Raw genomic sequence first — 17,514 nt, forward strand, 5'->3', positions numbered from 1 at the left:
GGAGGCTAGTGTGAACAAAGATGCTCGTCCCTTCTAACACCTCATCCAGGCTCTTCGCAGAAGCGGGTTTCTCTGGATGCTTGGCTGCCAAAGCTGAAAAGAACAGCTCCTGAAATGTGTAAATTCAAATGAACCAGAGCGTCATAGGTTGTACATACAAAATTGCAACAGTTTGTTTCTGTCCATCCATAAGTTATGCAAACACTTCAGTGAGATTCAGCTGGTGAATTTCCATCTTCCCTGCGACTGATTGCTTCCAAGGTGGCTCAGTGGTAAAGAAGTTGCCTGCCAGTGCAGGAGACATAAGAGTCCCTGGGTTGGGAAGATCCCCTGGAGGAGGGCATGGCAACCCACTCCAATATTCTTGCCTGGAGAATCCCATGGACAGAGGAGCCTGGCGGGCTACAGTCCATGGGGTCACAGAGTCAGACACCACTGAAGTGACTGCGGACAGCAAAGTGGGACTAGTTGCAGTTCTTGCAAACTAAGAGTTGCATCAGTGTATTTTAAACAAATGAATTCAAAACTCACTGAAAGTTTTTACTTAGAAAATTTTTTAACAAATTAGAAAAAAATGTTTCTGTATTTTAAAACTGAGCAAATATGAGAACATTAAAAGTGACAAATTTAACAAGTTTTAGCTACAAATTCACATGAACTAAAAAACAGTACAAACATTGGTTTTCGGAGCACAGCACCTGTTTTTTTTTTAAAGGGAAGTTATTCTAAACTCTTAAAAACTTTCCTTTCACATAAAGATTACAAGAGCTCTTCTACTATTGTTGAAAATGCCCAACAGCTCCCAGCTCCCAGTCCTGATGAGGACACAGATCCTGCAGTCGGCTTTGCATACCAAGAGGGCCTGCGAGGCTGTGGGAACTGCCAGGCCAGCAGCACCGTCCAGCCCCACCTGGGCTTGCGGTGTCAGTGCTGTCTGCAGGCTGCCTGTGCATGTGTGTACACAGGTGTGCGTGTGTGCAGGTGTGTATGTGTGCACAGGTATGCCTGTGTGTGCAGGTGTGTGCATATGTGTGCATGCGCAGGTGTAGGTGTGCATGCAGGTGCATGTGTGTGCCCATAGGTGTACATGTGCACACAGGTGTGTGTGCACTATGCACGGGTGTGAACGTATGTATATTTGCTCAAGCACTTATAAAAGTGAAGCAACAGCATCTGTGAAGCCACATCACTGGGCACAGGTTCCCTGGAACACGGCCTCTTAGACCACTCTGGCCCGGTCCGCCTCTCCCTGTAGTACCGGTGTCCAGGGGCCTGGGGATCCCATGGGCCTGCCTTTTGGACCACACCCTGGGGTCCCGCACCCTGGGACTTGCTGCCAGACTTCCTACAGAGTGTCCCTGGGGCCGACTCAGTCACCAATGTGTCCCCTGGCCTGTGGCAGGCCAAGTAGGGGCTGTTTTCAAATGTGGTGGACAAAACTTGGCTCAGCGGGCTGGTTGTCCACACCGAGGGTGGGACATGCTGTAGGTGGGAGGACAGGGGGTGGGAAGGGCTCGAGGCTGCAGGGCCACAGAGAAGCCAGGGTGGGCTCCCTCCATGAACCCCACTGCACTGGGAGAGGTGAGTGGAGCAAAGTCACGCATTCATCACGATTTGTTGAGTTCAGTGCTCAGTCGTGTCTGACTGTTTGCGACCCCATCGACTGCAGCACACCAGACTTCCCTGTCCTTCACTACCTCCCTCCTGGAGTTTGCTCAAACTCATGTTCATTGAGTCAGTGATGCCATCCAACCATCTCATCCTCTGTCACCCCCTTCTCCTACTGCCCTTAATCTTTCCCAGCATCAGGGTCTTTTTCAATGAGTCAGCTCTTCACATCAGGTGGCCAAAGTATTTACTGGAGCTTCAGCTTTAGTATCAGTCCCTTCAGTGAATATTCAGGGTTGATTTCCTTTACGATTGACCGGTTTGATCTCCTTGCAGTCCAAGGGACTCTCAAGTGTCTTCTCCAGCACCACAGCTTGAAAGCATCAATTCTTCAGCACTCAGCTTCATCAGGCTCATTCCTGACAAATCAAGGAGGTGCCCTCCCTTTCCCCGGTGGACGGAGCCCAGGGGATGCTGCCTGCTGGTGGGAAGTAGCCAGCCGATTGCCTTCCTGGGTTTGAGGTACCAGGGGTTTGGCGCCACTCATTGACCCCCGTTTCAGCAGAGACCCTGCGTCCTGAGGATGGTGACTGAATCCTGCGGGGTGCAGGCCAAAGCTGGCTCCTCAGCTGAGCCCATAACCAGCCTTCCCCCCATCCTCACTAGGCTGACTGATGCTGCCTGGTAGGTGCACGGTGTCATCAGAGTCACGCGCCAGTGTTCCCATGTGTGCTGGAGCAGCGTGTGTCTGGGACTGGGAACGTAAAAGCCGAGGCCCCTCCGCCTCCACCCTCAGGACCTGAGCTAGGCCTGCCCCAGAGGTGGGGAAGGAGACATGCCCGGCTGACCGGGATCAGCGTCCTTCTCAGCAAGAGCAAGAGGGATGGGGACAGAGCAGCCCGTCCCCCAGTTGGACCACTGGGCGTGGCACATGGGGGTGGGGAGGGACCGACCTCAGGCCTGTCTGGATGTCTAGTTGGAGGGGGAAGGGGCCTGCCTTTGCACTCCACCTGCTAGGGGAACCTATTTGCTGTTCTGGTTCTGTGTGCACGGCCTGGTGTGGGACCTGGCTCTTCATTTTCTGGGCGGGGTGGGCAGGTCACCCTTGAGAACTTGTGACGTTTCTTGGTCACCTTGTGTTTGTTCGTGAGTTTGCAGACGCCCCTTCACCTCCCCGCTGACTTGGCTGGTAATTGGGAGAGGGGATTCACAGACCCCTCTGGGAGCCAGATCAGTTTGTGATCCCTTCACAGCAAGGGCTTCTCCCCCAAATTTAATTTTTAATGGTAATTTTTCAACATTTACATTTCTGAACTTTCACCTTACCATTCTCACCAGAGGTCTTTGACGGAAGGAGGAGAGTCCAATAAAGTGGAGGGCAGTGCAGCAGAGAAATGAAGAGCCTAAGAAAATTGGAGGCTAAGAAAATTGGGGTTCCAAATAAAGAGAGGCTCGGGTGTCGGGGTCGAGCCTATGCCCTCATCCTCTTTCTATGACAGAATATTCAATAAGAAGTTCTATGTATTCAAATTTGTTTCCACTGATGTTATTTGGGGATTCTCTGGTGGCTCAGATGGTAAAGAATTCGCCTGCAATGCAGGAGACCTGGGATCGATCCCTGGGTTGGGAAGATACCCTGGAGAAGGGCATGGCTACCCACTCCAGTGTTCTTGCCTGGAGAATCCCATGGACCAAGGAGTCTGGTGGGCTACAGTCCACGGGGTCGCAAAGAGTCGGACACAACGGAGAGATGATTATTTATATCAACAGAAAAGTCTCACGTGACCTTCAGCAAAAAAGCAGCTGAAGAGTTTTTTTAGAGCCTTAGGTGTCCTAGTGCAGAGTTCGAGCGCCCACCCCACCCAACCCCGGGGACCAGCGACTTCCTCCTGAAGCCCTGCGTGGAGGGAGGGCGGCGGACACAGAGACAAAGGCAGAGTTGTTGCTTCGGAGCCCAGGCGCCCTCAGGGAGAAGGGCTGGGGCTTTGGCTGACACTTTCCCGGAGCTGAAAGTCTTCCTGAAATAAAGTCCGGATGAGCCATGACGTCACTGCTGCTCGGGGAGGTGTGTGCAGACGCGTGTTTCTTTTCTGAGCAAAAAGAAGGCAACACAGACTTTCTTGTTTACGCAAAATAGCAGAAATCTTGCTCAGGAGAAAGACAAAAGCGGAGCTGCTCAGCTTGCCGTGGGGGAGGGGAGGCGGCAGAGGGTCTGGGGCTTGGGGGCAGGGCCAGTCCCTCCCCCGCCTCCTCTGTCTCTCTGGGTTTGTGTCTGTCTCTATGTTGGTCTGTCTCTGCCTCTGTCTGTCTCTGTCACGCTTTCTATCTCTCTGTTTCTCCGTCTCTGTCTCTCTGACTCTGTCTCTTTCTCTCTCTGTGTGTCTCTCCGTCTCCATGTCTCTCTGTCTCTGTTCTCTCTCTCTCTGTATGTCTCTTTGTGTGTGTGTCTGTCTCTCTTTTGTTTCTCTGCCTTGGTCTGTCTGTCTCTCTGTTTCTCTGTCTCTGTCTTTGTCTCTCCCTGCTGGAAGTGGCTTGTTGGCCCCGGAGCCTGACTCTTCGAGCTGGGAGATGCACTCAAGGGCAGTCATGACTCACGGGCTCTTGTGTGCGGGGCCAAGAGCGCGGAGGCGTCTGAGCCCAGTGCACTGGGGGTGACGGAGTGCAGGGCGAGCCCCTGCCTCTGTCACAACAGACTGTGGGGCAAAGACGTGCTCATTCCAGGCTGACACCTGAGCCGATGGGCTGGAGTTTTCTCACAGGTGCAAAGAAGAGCCCTGCTCACCCCCAGGCTATGTGTCCTTTGGGGTTCAGAGCCCCTGCTTCCACCTGTGATCTGTTCCAGCTTCCCAGCAGTGGGGGTACCTTCCACGTCTACCCCAAGGACAGTTGTGGCCTCTGGTCCCTCAGATCCACAGGCCTCTCTGCTGGGTGTCGTACAGATCTGAGGGGACTTTCACTCCATCCACTGGCAATCAGAGTCACCTGTGAGCCAGTCAGGGCAGCAGGAACTGGGCTGTGGGCCTCGGAAGGCCCTTCTGCCTCTGGCTCTGTGAAGGGGAGTTTAGCAGCAGCACCTCAGTCCTCGCTGGGCAAACTGTGTCACTGTGGTTCAGGCAGAGCGCTGGGGTGGTTGTGAGTACCACATGAGTTCTCATTGCAGACGGCCAGTGATGCCCCAGACCCACAGCAGACTCAGGTCAAGTGCTCTAGACCTCTCCCCATGGCAGGGGTGCCAGGGGCTTTGCCTGAGGGCACCAGGGCGGGGGGCCTCACATCTGGGAGGATGTTGGCACAGATTACTCCAGGACTGCTTTCTGCTCTTAGCTGTGTTCCCACCCTTTCAGCTGACTGATCTGGAGCCCACGCCCCAGGCTCCAGCCAAGATAATGTGTTCACCCCCTCCCACCCTCCCCCACTCTCCAGCCGCAGGGGTGTGTGTGAGAGTCAGGAAGTCTGAGTGCTGGGCTTCATCTGACATCATTCCAAGCAGATGATAATTATGCGGTCCCTTCTCTCCCAGCTCCCTGTGCCCCCAACAAGACACCAGGGAGTTATTTATAAACATGGGCCCCTGAGGGGAGCTTCTCATGGGAAGGATGGTGGTGGTGACAGTGATCTAAAGGGTGCACATACGCACGTCCTCAGGGCCTGTGGAGGGGAAGTGCCTGGAACACAGGGCAGAATTCGAGGCAGGGCAACCTGCTTAGAGGGGAGGAGCCTAGACCCGCTCCAGGCCCCCAGCTGCTGTGGCATGGGGGTGGGGACTGCTCCCCTGCGCAGCCTGGCTTTCAGAGGTCTGCTAACCTATGATAATATGCCAGCAACATGGATTGTCTTGTGTGTCAAGGGCGGAGGCACGAGAAGAGCGGCTTTCTTCCTCCTGGGGCTGGCAGGAACTGGAAATAATTGAGAGTTGTTAGGGTCCAACATGCTGTCCTGAAAACACTATCATTACTTTCCTAATGACTAACTATGTCTCAGGAGGCGATGAAGGCAGCTGAGAGGCCGAGGGCTCCTGGGGAGGACAGGGAAGTGGGCGGCTGGCAGCCTGTAATCTGGGGGGAGGGGGCGGGCTGAGGGTGCTCTGCCTGCACCCCCGCCCTGTTCTGGCCTCTGGAGTAAGGTCCTAGGGTGCCTCTGCACCGACCCCTGCCTGCAAAGTCAAGGTGAGGTTGAGCCCCATTCAGGACATAGCACATTCTTACAGCCCTGGTCTCTGGGCTCCCTCTTCTGGAGCTGAGGCCTGCCCGTGCCCCATTTGTTCACTTCCAACCTCATGTCTCCTCTGGACCACCCAGCCAGGGCCTCCACCACCTTCTTCTCCTGCTGTACCTTCCTCCCTCCCCCATAGTGGTCCTTCCAGGACACACAGTTAACCACATCTCCCTACTGGGAGAAGCGTGACAGGTGCCCCCTGCGTGGCTGAGGCAGAGACCCTCTTCTTAGGGAAGACTCACACCCCACATCTAGCCTCTCCCAGCGCTGCTGCCCTTCCATGGACCCACCCACAGCCCTCCAGCCTAGGCTCTTTCTTTCTTAAAGCTTGTCTGTGTATCACACGAGTGACATGTGAAGACAAATGAGCACACAGCTCTTCCGGCCCCACCCCCCCAGCCTGTGCTTTCTCTGACTGCCGCCCTGTGTCTGGGGTGGACAGTGCAGACTTTCTGAGTGTTGCCAGCTTTGTCTGCTCTGGGTGTCAGTGGGGCCCTGTGTGTACTGTGGTGAGGTTCTGGGCACTAGGATCACTTTTAATGCTTCCTCAGAAAGAAGTGGTCATAATGGTGACTTTGAGAGTGTCGGCTTCCAGCGATCCACAAAGGAGTTCACAAAGGAGAGGCCTGGGAAATGCCTCTTGCCCCCATCCAGGAGCAAACGGTGCTGATGGGGCCAGAAACACGACTGCGCAGAGGAGGAGGCTGTGTTCCTAGGCTAATTCCCAAGCCTGGCTCTGGTGGCCTGAGCTACTGGAGCCTGGGGTCAGAAGTCCTACCATCCTGGAGGTATCTGGCCTTCTGGTTGATCCCTCCACTTCTACAAGGCCTAAGGAGGCTGGGCTGGGCTGAGGGCCATCCCCTCATGGATCCGGGGAGGGGGGTCCAGCTCTGGACAGGGGTTCTGGGGGAGGGCAACGTCCCAGAACCCTGCTGGCTCTGCTGCCCGATCACAGGTGGCATCACTGGTGGTACCTGTGACCTGGCTCGAGTCTTTAGTAGGTGGGCTGCAAGAAATAATCCTCTACTGAGAATAGCCATAAGGCAGGGATGGGACACTGGGGTTCAGTGTCTCGAAAATGACCACAATAGGAACAAAGTAAAGCAGAACACAGTTCAGGAGGGATAGAGAAAAGGGTGACGGGGCAAAAACACCTGAGACATCCACAGTCCCCTCCCGTCACCTGCGGACAGGTGTGCTGACCAGGCCCCGGAGAACATACATGTGCTAGTTCACCGCGTCGTGGGTCTGCTAGGCGGGCAGGCGGACGGGTGCAGCCTGACTGAGGGATTCTGCCCAACGGGACAAGGGGCACCAGGCGGGGGACTGGGACAGGTAGGGGTCCGGGGGGACGGCGGGGGGATGTCGGGACGCAGTCCCGCTTTCGCGACCACCGCAGGACCCTGTTCCCGGGGCGGAGCGAGGACAGGCGAGCACCTGGCGGGTGCAGGGGGCAGGCATCTCAGACCGTCCAGGCCCGCCCCTGCCCTTGCAGGGACCCGCCCTTCCCCTCCTTTCCCCCGCTTCGGCACCTGTACACTCCTCCCCCTGCTCCTACTTCCAAGGTCCCGGGACCCGCCCCAGGCCACGCCCCCACCCAGTAGTCCGCCTCCTCCCCATTGATGGTCTCGTCCTACCTTGCACAACTCCCCTCCTCCTCGCCCTGTTCTGGAGCCCTTCCACCCCACCCAATCTGTGGACCCGCCCCCTAGCCTCTCGCTCGTCACCGCCCCGGTGGGTGGACCTGCCAGCTCTAGGCCCCGCCCCTTGCCTTTGACGTCTCCCTCCCCGCATTGGGTTCCACCCGGATCTGGCCCCGCCCCCACGGTGATCCTCCCATGGCCCCGCCCTGCCCCGGCCAAGCTAATTGGTTTCTTTCTGGGGAGCTTCCTGAGCTCCGATTGGCTGTACTCGTCGCCGTTCCGCTGTTCGATTGGCCCGCGGGGCCCGCTTTCGCGAGGACCTGCTCCTCTACGGGGCGGGGCCAGCGGTGTCGCGCGGCACGGGATTGGTCAGTGGCTCAGAGGGGGCGGGCCCACGCCTCGCGCATTGCCTCTCTAGAAGCGCCAGGAGCAGCTACTGCCGCCTCAGTCGCCTCAGTCGCTTCAGGCTTGGTCGCCTCAGGCTCAGGCACCACCGGGATCTTCAGTCCTCACCCCCAGCCCCGCCCCGGCCGCCCTCCCGTGGGCAGGCCCGCGGGCACGCCCTCTGCCGCGGGACAGGTGAGTGATAGCGGGCAGGGCCGGGGATCCGGGGTGGGGAATCGGCTGGAGTCCGGGGCCGGGGTCGGGGGTCGAGGGTAGGGGTCCCGGCCAGGGTCGAGCCGGGATCTGGACCAGGGATCGGGAATAAGAATCGGAGATCGGGGATCGAGTCCTGGCCGGGATCGGCGCGGGGGATCGTGGGTCCAATCGGGGACCCGGACCCCTAACTGGGGTCGAGGTCGAGCCGAGATCGAGGTCGAACCAGGGGTCGGGAACCCGTGACCGGGTTCGGGGTCCGGGCTGGGCGGGGGACGCAGGTCTCCGCCAGACAGAGCTCCGCGGAGAGCGCGGCGGACCCCCGTGGGGCCCGGACTAAGTTGGGCTGCCCCGGGGTCGCGGGCCGGGCGGGGCGGGGCCGGGCCAGGCCGGAGGCGGGGCCGGGCGGTCCCGGAGGACCCGGCGGCGCCCCCTCCTCAAGTTGGCGTCTGGGCCGCCCTGCGAGCTCATGGGATTGCAGATCCGGACGGAAACTGGGCGCGGGGAGGGTTTCTGAGTGAAGTGACTGCGCGGCTTCGGCGAAGCGCGGACCCCGCCTGGGCCGCCCTCCGCGATCAGAAGTTGTAAACGAGGATCGCGGGGTTCAGGCTGGCCTGTCAGCGGGTGTCCGCCGCAGGTCTGCTCCGGACTTCAGGAGGCTCACATTTCAAAACGGTGTAAGTTTCGTCGCGTCTGACCCAGGAAAGATGTGAGGGAAAGCGCATGGTTGGCGCTGGGCTCGGGGCGGCGGGCCCAGGGGAGGGAAGAGGCGCGGGGAGCTCGGGGCGGCGCCGGGACCGAGAGAGGGGATCCGCGGGTGCCCTTTGTGTCCCTTTCGCTCACACGCCCAGCATCTGCCTCCTCGACTCGCGTCTGCCTCCCTCCGTAACCCGCGTCAGAGCCTGGAGCAGGGCACCTGCGGCGGTGCGGCCCCTCTCTTCTGGTTGCTGTATGTTCTTTTATTTGGGGGTGATTCCAAAAGTGTTTATTGTTCCCATAAATGTTTCACTCTGGAAGTATTGTTTACTGAGTGTGTATGTGTATTTCTCCGCTTCTACTTTTTTACTTAGTACTCCGAAGTACTTGCATAACAAATTTGAAAGTTAACAAAAGCCGGGTCTTAAACCTTGTGCTTGGGGTTGATTATCTTTCCCCTCCTTCTTTTGAGGCAACACGGACTTCTGGGTCTCTTTGGCTCTGCATGTGGGCTAAGGGCACTCTGGGGTGATGAGAATTTCTGATGTGTAATTGACCAAAAGGAATCCTAGGGCAGCAGGGCCTTGATGAGAGACATTTACAGACTAGTCTGGGTAATAAACAGACCATGCAGTTCACACCATTCCTCTGGCACAAAGGGCACCTCATCTTTCCAGAATTTAATTTGCTGTCAAGGGTGAAATGTTGCCCCGTTTCTGTTCTTTGAACTTGTCTTTAGAATTGGGAACCAAAGGAAGTGTGCAAAGGTACTTTCCTATTGAAGAAAACGGACTTCCAGCCCTCTCACGCACAGGAACAACTCATATCATCATAAAATGTCTCAGAGATGTGCATTTTGGCCCAGAGACTGTTTGCAAAACAGTGACACTCTGGAGGGGTTGCTGGCAGAATCGGAAACAATCTCATTGATCCTTACATCAGAGGAACTGGAGTAGTTGTGCGTGGTGTGTTCAGACCTGGAGATCCACCAGATATCAAGGAGTCTTCAAATACAAGTGCAGTCACTGACTGACATTGGTCACTTTTGAGCACTAATGTTCTGTTGTTTGTAGATGCTGTTATTTACACAGTGCAAGTTCATTACAAGTGTGTTAGGATTTATATAACTTTATGCAAGGCAACCCACTCCAGTATTCTTGCCTGGAGAATACCCATGGACAGAGGAGCCTGGTGGGCTACAGTCCGTGGGGTCACAAAGAGTCGGACACGACTGAGTGACTAAGCATAGCATGCATTTTCTTAGTTAATACTCAATATTATAAGGTTTTGAAAAAAAAGGTTTGCTGGTAAAAGGAGTTTTTGTTTTGTTTTTTAACTGAAAAGATTAGATATCCTTTGTAGAAATCAGGGCTTTGTGACTGATATTGCCACAGGTGGTGTTAATTAGTGGCGAAGTTGGACTTTACAACATCACTTTTCCAGATATCTTTATTAATACTCAGAGTTGGAGAAAATACAGTTTTGTGATTACATTTTAAAGGTATTTGTGAGAAAATTTCACCATATGGATTTATTTTGTTCTATGTTTAAAAGAGCATGCAGTGTTTATATTTGCAGAAGTCCCACAAGGTCCTTGAAACAATCTAGCCATTCAAGGTTGGACACTGTTTCTGTTCCGACAGTTTCACTTCCTGGACCTGTAGTCATGAGTCAATGACAAAGTTATTTCCTATGTTCACAGAAATCTCAGGGCTTTATTGTGAAAGTGGTCACAAAGCAGATTTTGGTAGATGAAAGTTGTGCATCCCTTTGGTAAAAAAAGGCTGTCCTTTAGACCATAACAAAGAAAAATACCTGCTCATGTATTGGAATCACTCCCAAATTAAACATTAGAATGAATACTGTAGATTTCAAAAGTGCTCTGGTGTTAGTTGTCAGCTCTGGCTGCAAAGACTCTTAAAAGCGCCCCAGCCCCACTGTCCATGGTGCTGAATACATGCCCATTTATTTCTGGGTGTTTTTTTTTTTTTTTTTGGTCTCAAATTTCCTTTCCAGTGTGAATGTTCTTTTGGAGTTTTAAAATGAATTTCAGGATTCACACTGTTAAAGAAGAGCTGAACAAAGGAATCTTATTGGACCTGAATGAAAGTATGCCTTTTAAAAACTCAAGGCATATTATTACCTCTTTTTCTAAAACGTTGATAATTGTGCTGATTCAACCTTTGCTTTGCTTAGTCCCCTTCACCCCAGGTGAGAATTTTCCTCCTACAGTATGGACATCAACTAACAAGCCATTGAAATTAAGTGAGACCCTGTTTGCTTAACTAACATCCTCTTTAAAAATGTACTCTTTATTAAAATATACATATATATTTGTACATAGAGGCACTTTGCTTTTGCCTAAACAGAGTTGGGGTTTCTCTGGTGGTTCAGTGGTAAAGAATCCTTCTGCAATGCGGGAGATGCAGGTTCAGTCCCTGGGTCTGGAAGATCCCCTGGAGAAGGAAATGGCAACTCACTCCAGTATTCTTGCCTAGAAAATCCCATGGACAGAGGAGCCTGGTGGGCTACAATCCACTGGCTAACAAAAGAGTCAGACATGACTTAGTGACTAAACAACAACAAACAGAGTTGGTTGTAACATCCTTCAACCTCATTGGCATGGCGCTTCCCAATCTTCCTGGAGAGGGGCTGGAGCCCTCTGAGAATGTGGTGGGGCTGCTGGGCAATTGCCAAGCATTCCTGTTGTATTGGAGCAGTATCTACTCTCTTGTCTAGAGTTTTGAGTACATCTTTGTATATAATTTTAGATAAATCCTTTATCTATCTTGAGGCTAATTTTGTCTGTTTAGAACAGGTTAGCAGTAAAAAATAATGGGTGTCAGTTGCACAGAGATTCTTCCACATGATAGTAAATTGTGCATCAAACAAAGTGGTGGATTTCGAGGTGTTTTTTTGTTATGAACATCTGAACTAGTTCTTTGGCCCTGTCAGCTGTACATGTAACCCCGGTTATTCTTTGGCATCTGGTTTTTGAGGGAGACCCAGGGCAGCTTCCTTCTGCCTCCTCCAGATTTCAGAAATCCTCTCTGAGTGCTGCTGTTTGCCAGGCCCTGTGCTATGATCTGGGAACCCACAGGGAAATGAGACAGAGTTATCTTTGAAGGACTAAGCACTTTGGATTGAGGACAGGACGTGAAGACAGGTGATTACAGGGGACGCACTCAGTGCTGCAATTGGGGTACACAGAAAGTTGGGTTGGTGTGTGATTCATTTAGACTGGGAATCAAAGAAGGCTTCAGAGAGGAGCTGACTTCTGGGGTGAGCCCTGGAGTTTGGGTTGTAATTATTTGGGCATAGATAGGTATTCACTGATTACAAAAGACCAGAAAGTTGGTGTCATTGGAGGACAGGGAGTATGGTGATGCTGAGGCTGGAGATATAGGGGATGTTGTGAAAAGGTTGGGACTCTGCTAGAGGTATTGTGGGGGGAGGGGACATTGAGGAGAGGTGTAGTATGCAGAATAATGGCCTCCCAAAGCTGTTTGCATCCTGAGCTCCAGAACCCGTGAATATGTTATGTGTCAAAGAGGATTTAAGGTAGCAGTTAGAATGAAGGTTGTTAATCAGTTGACTTTAAAACAAAGACATTATCCTGAATTGTCCAAGTGGGCCTTAAGTTGTCACAAGGGTCATTAAATATGGGAGAGAGATGCAGAAAGTCAGTGTCAGAGTGCTGTGAAGTGAGAAAGACTCTACCCTTCACTGCTGGTTTTGGAGATGAAAAGGATCATGAACTAAGGAATACAGGCAGCCTCCAGACTCTGGAAAAGGTGAGAAAATTGGTTCTCCATTTTCCAGAAAGGAACACAACTGGGCTGACACCTTGATTTTAGCCCATTGAGACCTGTGTCTGACATCCTCCCACCCAAGCACTAACCAGGCCCGACCCTGCTTAACTTCCGAGATCAGCTGAGATTGGGTGTGTTTAGGGTGGTATGGCTGTAGACTGACTTCTGACCTCCTGCACTATAAGATATTTAATTTGTGTTGTGTTAAACCATTATATTCAATGGAAAATTTTTTAGAGCGGCTGCAGGAAACTGAGTTGGGACTCTAGAAAGTTTCAGCTGGGGAAATTTAAAGAGGAAGTAACCTGGTCAGTTTGGCTGTAGAAGATAAACAGATCCAGTTGCTATTTAGGAGGATGTTGCCCTAAGTTAGCAGGGTTCTGATTCCCAGTTTCATTTCCTGGCAAGACTGGTTTCTGACCTTGAGTTACTTGGCTTGAGTCCCAGTTGAAGTTTTCCTCTAAGCAGCCTGCTCAGCCTCCACCCTTGCTAGTTGCCATGTCCCACTGGTCCGTTGTTCCCTGGGTTGGGAACACAGGGGAGAGTGAATCAGGTATACATCTATCTACCCATGATATTGTGGGGATTGTGGGAGCACAGGGTAGGCTCAGTTCCAGCCTCAAGAGCTGTTGTAAACAATGTCTCAAAGGTTTGTTTTTTCATTTCCTTGCTGATCCTTTATAATTCAGATGTTTAATTGTTGTCAGTTGAGTAGATATGAAACATCTCACTGTTTTAATTTCTGTTTCCTTGATTACTAGTGAGTTTGAGGGGTTTTTTACCCATTTATTGGCTCCCTGAGTTTTCAAGTCTATAAATTGTATTCTTATATTGCTCGTCTGTTTTTGTGCCTGGGTTATCCTTTTTATAGCTTTTTTGAAGTTCTTTATATTTGGATTCTATTTGTGTCCTATTTTTTATCCTTTTAAAAATGCTATTTTGATGAACAGATGTTTAATTTTAATGTCGTCAAATTTATCAATCTTTTTCTTACTGTTGGTGGTTATTAAGTCTTATTTAAGAAATTGTTTGTTACCTCATGGTCATAAGATATCCTCCTCTTAAAGATTTTTTAAAAAATATTTCCTCCTTATATTCTACTTTGAACTTATTTTTGTATGAGGCAGGAGGTAGAGATATGATTTTAGATTTTTTTTCCCTTCTGCTGGTACTGTTTATTGAGTACTGTTCTTTCCCCAGTGATCTGCAGTACTATCTCTGAAACATACCAGACCTCACAAATGTGTGGATCTGTTTCGAATTTCTCCATGTAAATAGATATAATTTCATTTCTTCCTTCCTAGTCCTTAAATCTTTTATTTTATTTTTTGTTTTATTCCCTTTGTTTGAACCACTAAACAAAGTTGCATAGAAATTGTGGTAAGGCTATCCTAATACTGTTTTTCACTTTAAAGGCAATGTTTTCAAACTGTTAAATATGAAGTTTGTTGTGTACTGGTAGATTCCTTTTATTAGGGTAAGGATGGTCTTACCTACTAAATATTTTAAAAAATCATTTATAGATTTTTAATTTTATCAGATGGTTTCTTTACCTATTTTATAATTTTACATCTTTTCTTCCTTGAACTCTGAGGTAAAATATTTTAATATTTTATATCATCATTGGTTTCTTGGGATCAACTCTACTTTGTCATGATATACTACATTTAAAAATTACTATTGGATCCAAGTATGTAATCTTTCACTTTTGATTTTGGTATATATTTCATAGGAAGTATTGACTAATAATCTTTTCTTGTATTGCTCTTAATCAGATTTGGTATCAAGATGATGCTTCATCATCTCTGCAGTAATTTCTGAAAGGGAGAGATGTTTGTTCCTTGGAAGTTTGGCAGAACTGCTTCCTAAATGTTCTAGATGTGGACCCTTTTAGAGCATGGAGACACTTGCAGTTAATCACTTTAGAAGCTGGTCCATTCTATTCACATTTTTTTGGCTGGAGGGAGTCATTCTGGATATGCCTAGTTTCAAATGGAGCAGGAAGGCATAGTCTTCCATGTTCTGGAAGTTTAGGACAACTGGAGACTGGTAAATATTAGTAATATTTAACCACACTGTGTTCCTTTCTAGGTCTTGTTCGGAGTTTTTCCAAGTATGTTGTCTATCAAGGGGCTAGTTAGATTTCTTGTGAACAAACCATCCTGCTCACTTTCTCCAGAACCCATCTTGGGAGTTCCTGCCTCTCTACGTCTCCTCATTGCAGAGGAAATATCTCCCATTCTCATTCCTTTCCCCTGACCGAAATGTTAATCATCCTTCACGGCTGGCACAGGACCTGCTGAAATCCTCTGCGTGAACTCTAACTCGTCGTGAACGTTCCCATCACTTTTTACAGTACTGTCCTACATCAGAGGTGCAAAGGGCAGGGTTCAGTTGTGTCTATGAGTGGTTGGTTGATCAGAAGAGTCTTCATATCCAAGTGCAAGCTTCTCTTCTTTGTCTGAGCTCTGCAGTGGGAAGTTAGGTAGAGTGGACAGACTGTGAATGAAGTTGAGCTCACCATGTCCTCACCTTCTAGTATTCATAGCTTGTTTAGTACCCGCATCCCCATTGAGGTGGGACCTGTGATGTGCTTCTAACTAATGGAATAAGGCAAAAGTGATGGGACACAAATTCCATTATTATGTTACATTATACAATTCTATCTTGCTGGAAACTAATTTGCTGTTGTTGTTGCTTAATCACTAAGTAATGTCCTACTCTTTGCAACCCTGTGGACTGTAGCCCATCAGGGTCTTCTGTTCATGGGATTTCCCAGGCAAGAATACTGGAGTGGGTTGCCATTAACTTCTCCAGGGGATCTACGAAACCCAGGGATTGAATCTGCGTCTCTTGCATTGGCAGGTGGCTTCTTTACCACTGAGCCACCAGGGAAGCCCGGAAACTGATTTAGAGAGTCTCTCTGCTCGCTTGAGTAAGCACCTGTGTTGGAGAAGCCCACGTGGCAGGAACTGCAAGGTGGCCTTTAGGAGCTGAGGGCCACCTCCAGAGACAACCAGTAGGAAGTAGGGACCCTCAGTTTTACAGCAAAGAAGCAACTTCCACCAACAACCTGAGTGAGCTTGGAAGCAGATTCTTCCCCAGTTAAGCCTGCAAATGAGAATATAATCTTGCCAACATCATGATTGCAGCCTTATGAGACCCTAAGCAGAGGACCCGGTCAAGCCTGTTCAGACTTGTGGCCTTGTTACCGTTTGTCATGCAACTGTAGAAGACTAATGCACCGAATTTGTACTGACCTCCCAGTGACCTCACTAGAAGTGGGTTTAGGCTGATGAGGGTTGTTTGAATCTATTGGGGATAATCAATTTTTTAATTATTAAAATCTTTTTCTATTTATAAAAGAATTGAAATAGGCAGAAAGTATAAAGCACAAAATCAACATCATCTGTAATCTTACCACGCAAGGATAGCCAATTTTTTCTGCTTTTATATAATATATGATATGCATTTCCTGAAGTTGGGATTCATTCCATAATATGTTTTATGGACAACTTTCTTCTTTGTAGATAGTGAACATTTTTTGCATCATATCATATTTTTCTAAATTATTATTTTGAATGACTGCATAATATTCCAATGGGTGTCCCAATTTATTGAACCACTTTCATATAGCTGGGCATTGATGCCGTTTATAATATTTACCTTAATGAATAATGCTTTGATAAGTATCCTATACAAAACTCATTGTGTGTATCCTTGATTATTTCTGAAAGAGATGTGTAAAGGCAGAATTCTCATGTCAAAACTTGTAGAGGTTTTTAAACTTTTTGATATTAACCGTACAGCTTCCAGTGTTCTTTAAAAAGTGTACAACTCAAGCATCTGTTTCCATAACTCACCACGTGGCAATAGGACAGAACTATTGATTTTTGAGCATTTAGGTTCCTGTTTTCCTAACCCTGTTTGCAAAGTGCTTTTAAATTATTCATTAAAGTGCAATGTTCTATTTATAGACACATTTGTGTATGAGATCGCTCCCTTAATGTCTGGGCAAAAAGCCTTTGAATTGCTATTATCACATCCCTATCTTTGCAAATCCTTTTCTACTCCTATCCACCCTTTCTTTGTTTTCAACCAAATAGAGACACTGAAAACAAGGTTTTGTAGTTGAAATGGTTACTCAGATGAAGTGGCTCTTCTGAATGAGCTCTTGTTCTTTTCTTCTCATCGTTCATTAACTAGTTGACTTCAAAAAGATGAAAGATCAGAAAAGTATTAATTATTAATTCAAAAATACTTCCTGATTCATAAAATAATGAGTGCTTATTTAGAAATTTTATGAAATAGTGATTAGCATCAAAAGCAGAATAAAATTCTTTAATTCCACCACCCACAGATGACTACTATATGAACAAAACTTGTTCATACTAGCCTATTATTATTATCATCTATTGATTAGATGCTGATTACTAATGTTTTAGGGGGAATTTTTGAGTCCATGTCTATGAATGAAATTGACCCGTATTTTTCTTTTCCTATAGCTGTTCGCTGTCTAATTTGAGATGAATGATTACTTTATCATTTGCAGCTTTTATCTTTTACTAGTATGTGCATTTAAGGTGACACGTTTCCTTATAAATAATGTTTCAGCTGCATCATACAGAGTTTGATTTGGGATATTTTCATCATTGTTTAGTAAATGCTATGCTCTAAATTGTTCTTCCCTCAAATTCCCCTGCTGAAGCTCTAACCCCAGATTCATGGTACTGGGAGATGGGGCCTTCAGGAGGTGATTAGGTTTAAATGAGGTCATGAGTGTGAGGTCCTTATGATGGGATTAGTGCCTTGTAGGAAGAGATCAGAGAGCTTGTCCTCTTTCTCTCTTTCCTTGCCATGTGAGGTCACAGCAAGAAAGCAGCCAGCTGGAAGTGAGGTAATGGGCCTTCACCAGAACATAACCATGTCAGCACCTTGATCTT

The 17,514-nt window shown here is 49.1% G+C and overlaps 1 protein-coding gene across 11 annotated transcripts in view; it reads left to right on the plus strand.

The window, feature by feature from the left end:
- The first annotated feature begins 7,920 nt into the window (after positions 1-7,920).
- Positions 7,921-17,514, plus strand: part of PCBP3 (poly(rC) binding protein 3) — a 219,397-nt gene continuing 209,803 nt past the window's right edge. For 8 of the 11 annotated variants that reach the window (XM_065943009.1, XM_065943008.1, XM_065943015.1 and 5 more), the window contains exon 1: positions 7,922-8,045. The gene's annotated coding sequence lies outside the window, so the exon portion shown is untranslated. Of the gene's footprint in view, positions 8,046-8,602; positions 8,741-17,514 lie in introns of those variants that run through there. The other 3 variants (XM_065943010.1, XM_065943011.1, XM_065943012.1) reach the window with 3 other exon arrangements.

The sequence above is a fragment of the Muntiacus reevesi genome, chromosome 8 (genome assembly GCF_963930625.1).
Source record: "Muntiacus reevesi chromosome 8, mMunRee1.1, whole genome shotgun sequence".
NCBI lineage: Eukaryota > Metazoa > Chordata > Mammalia > Artiodactyla > Cervidae > Muntiacus > Muntiacus reevesi.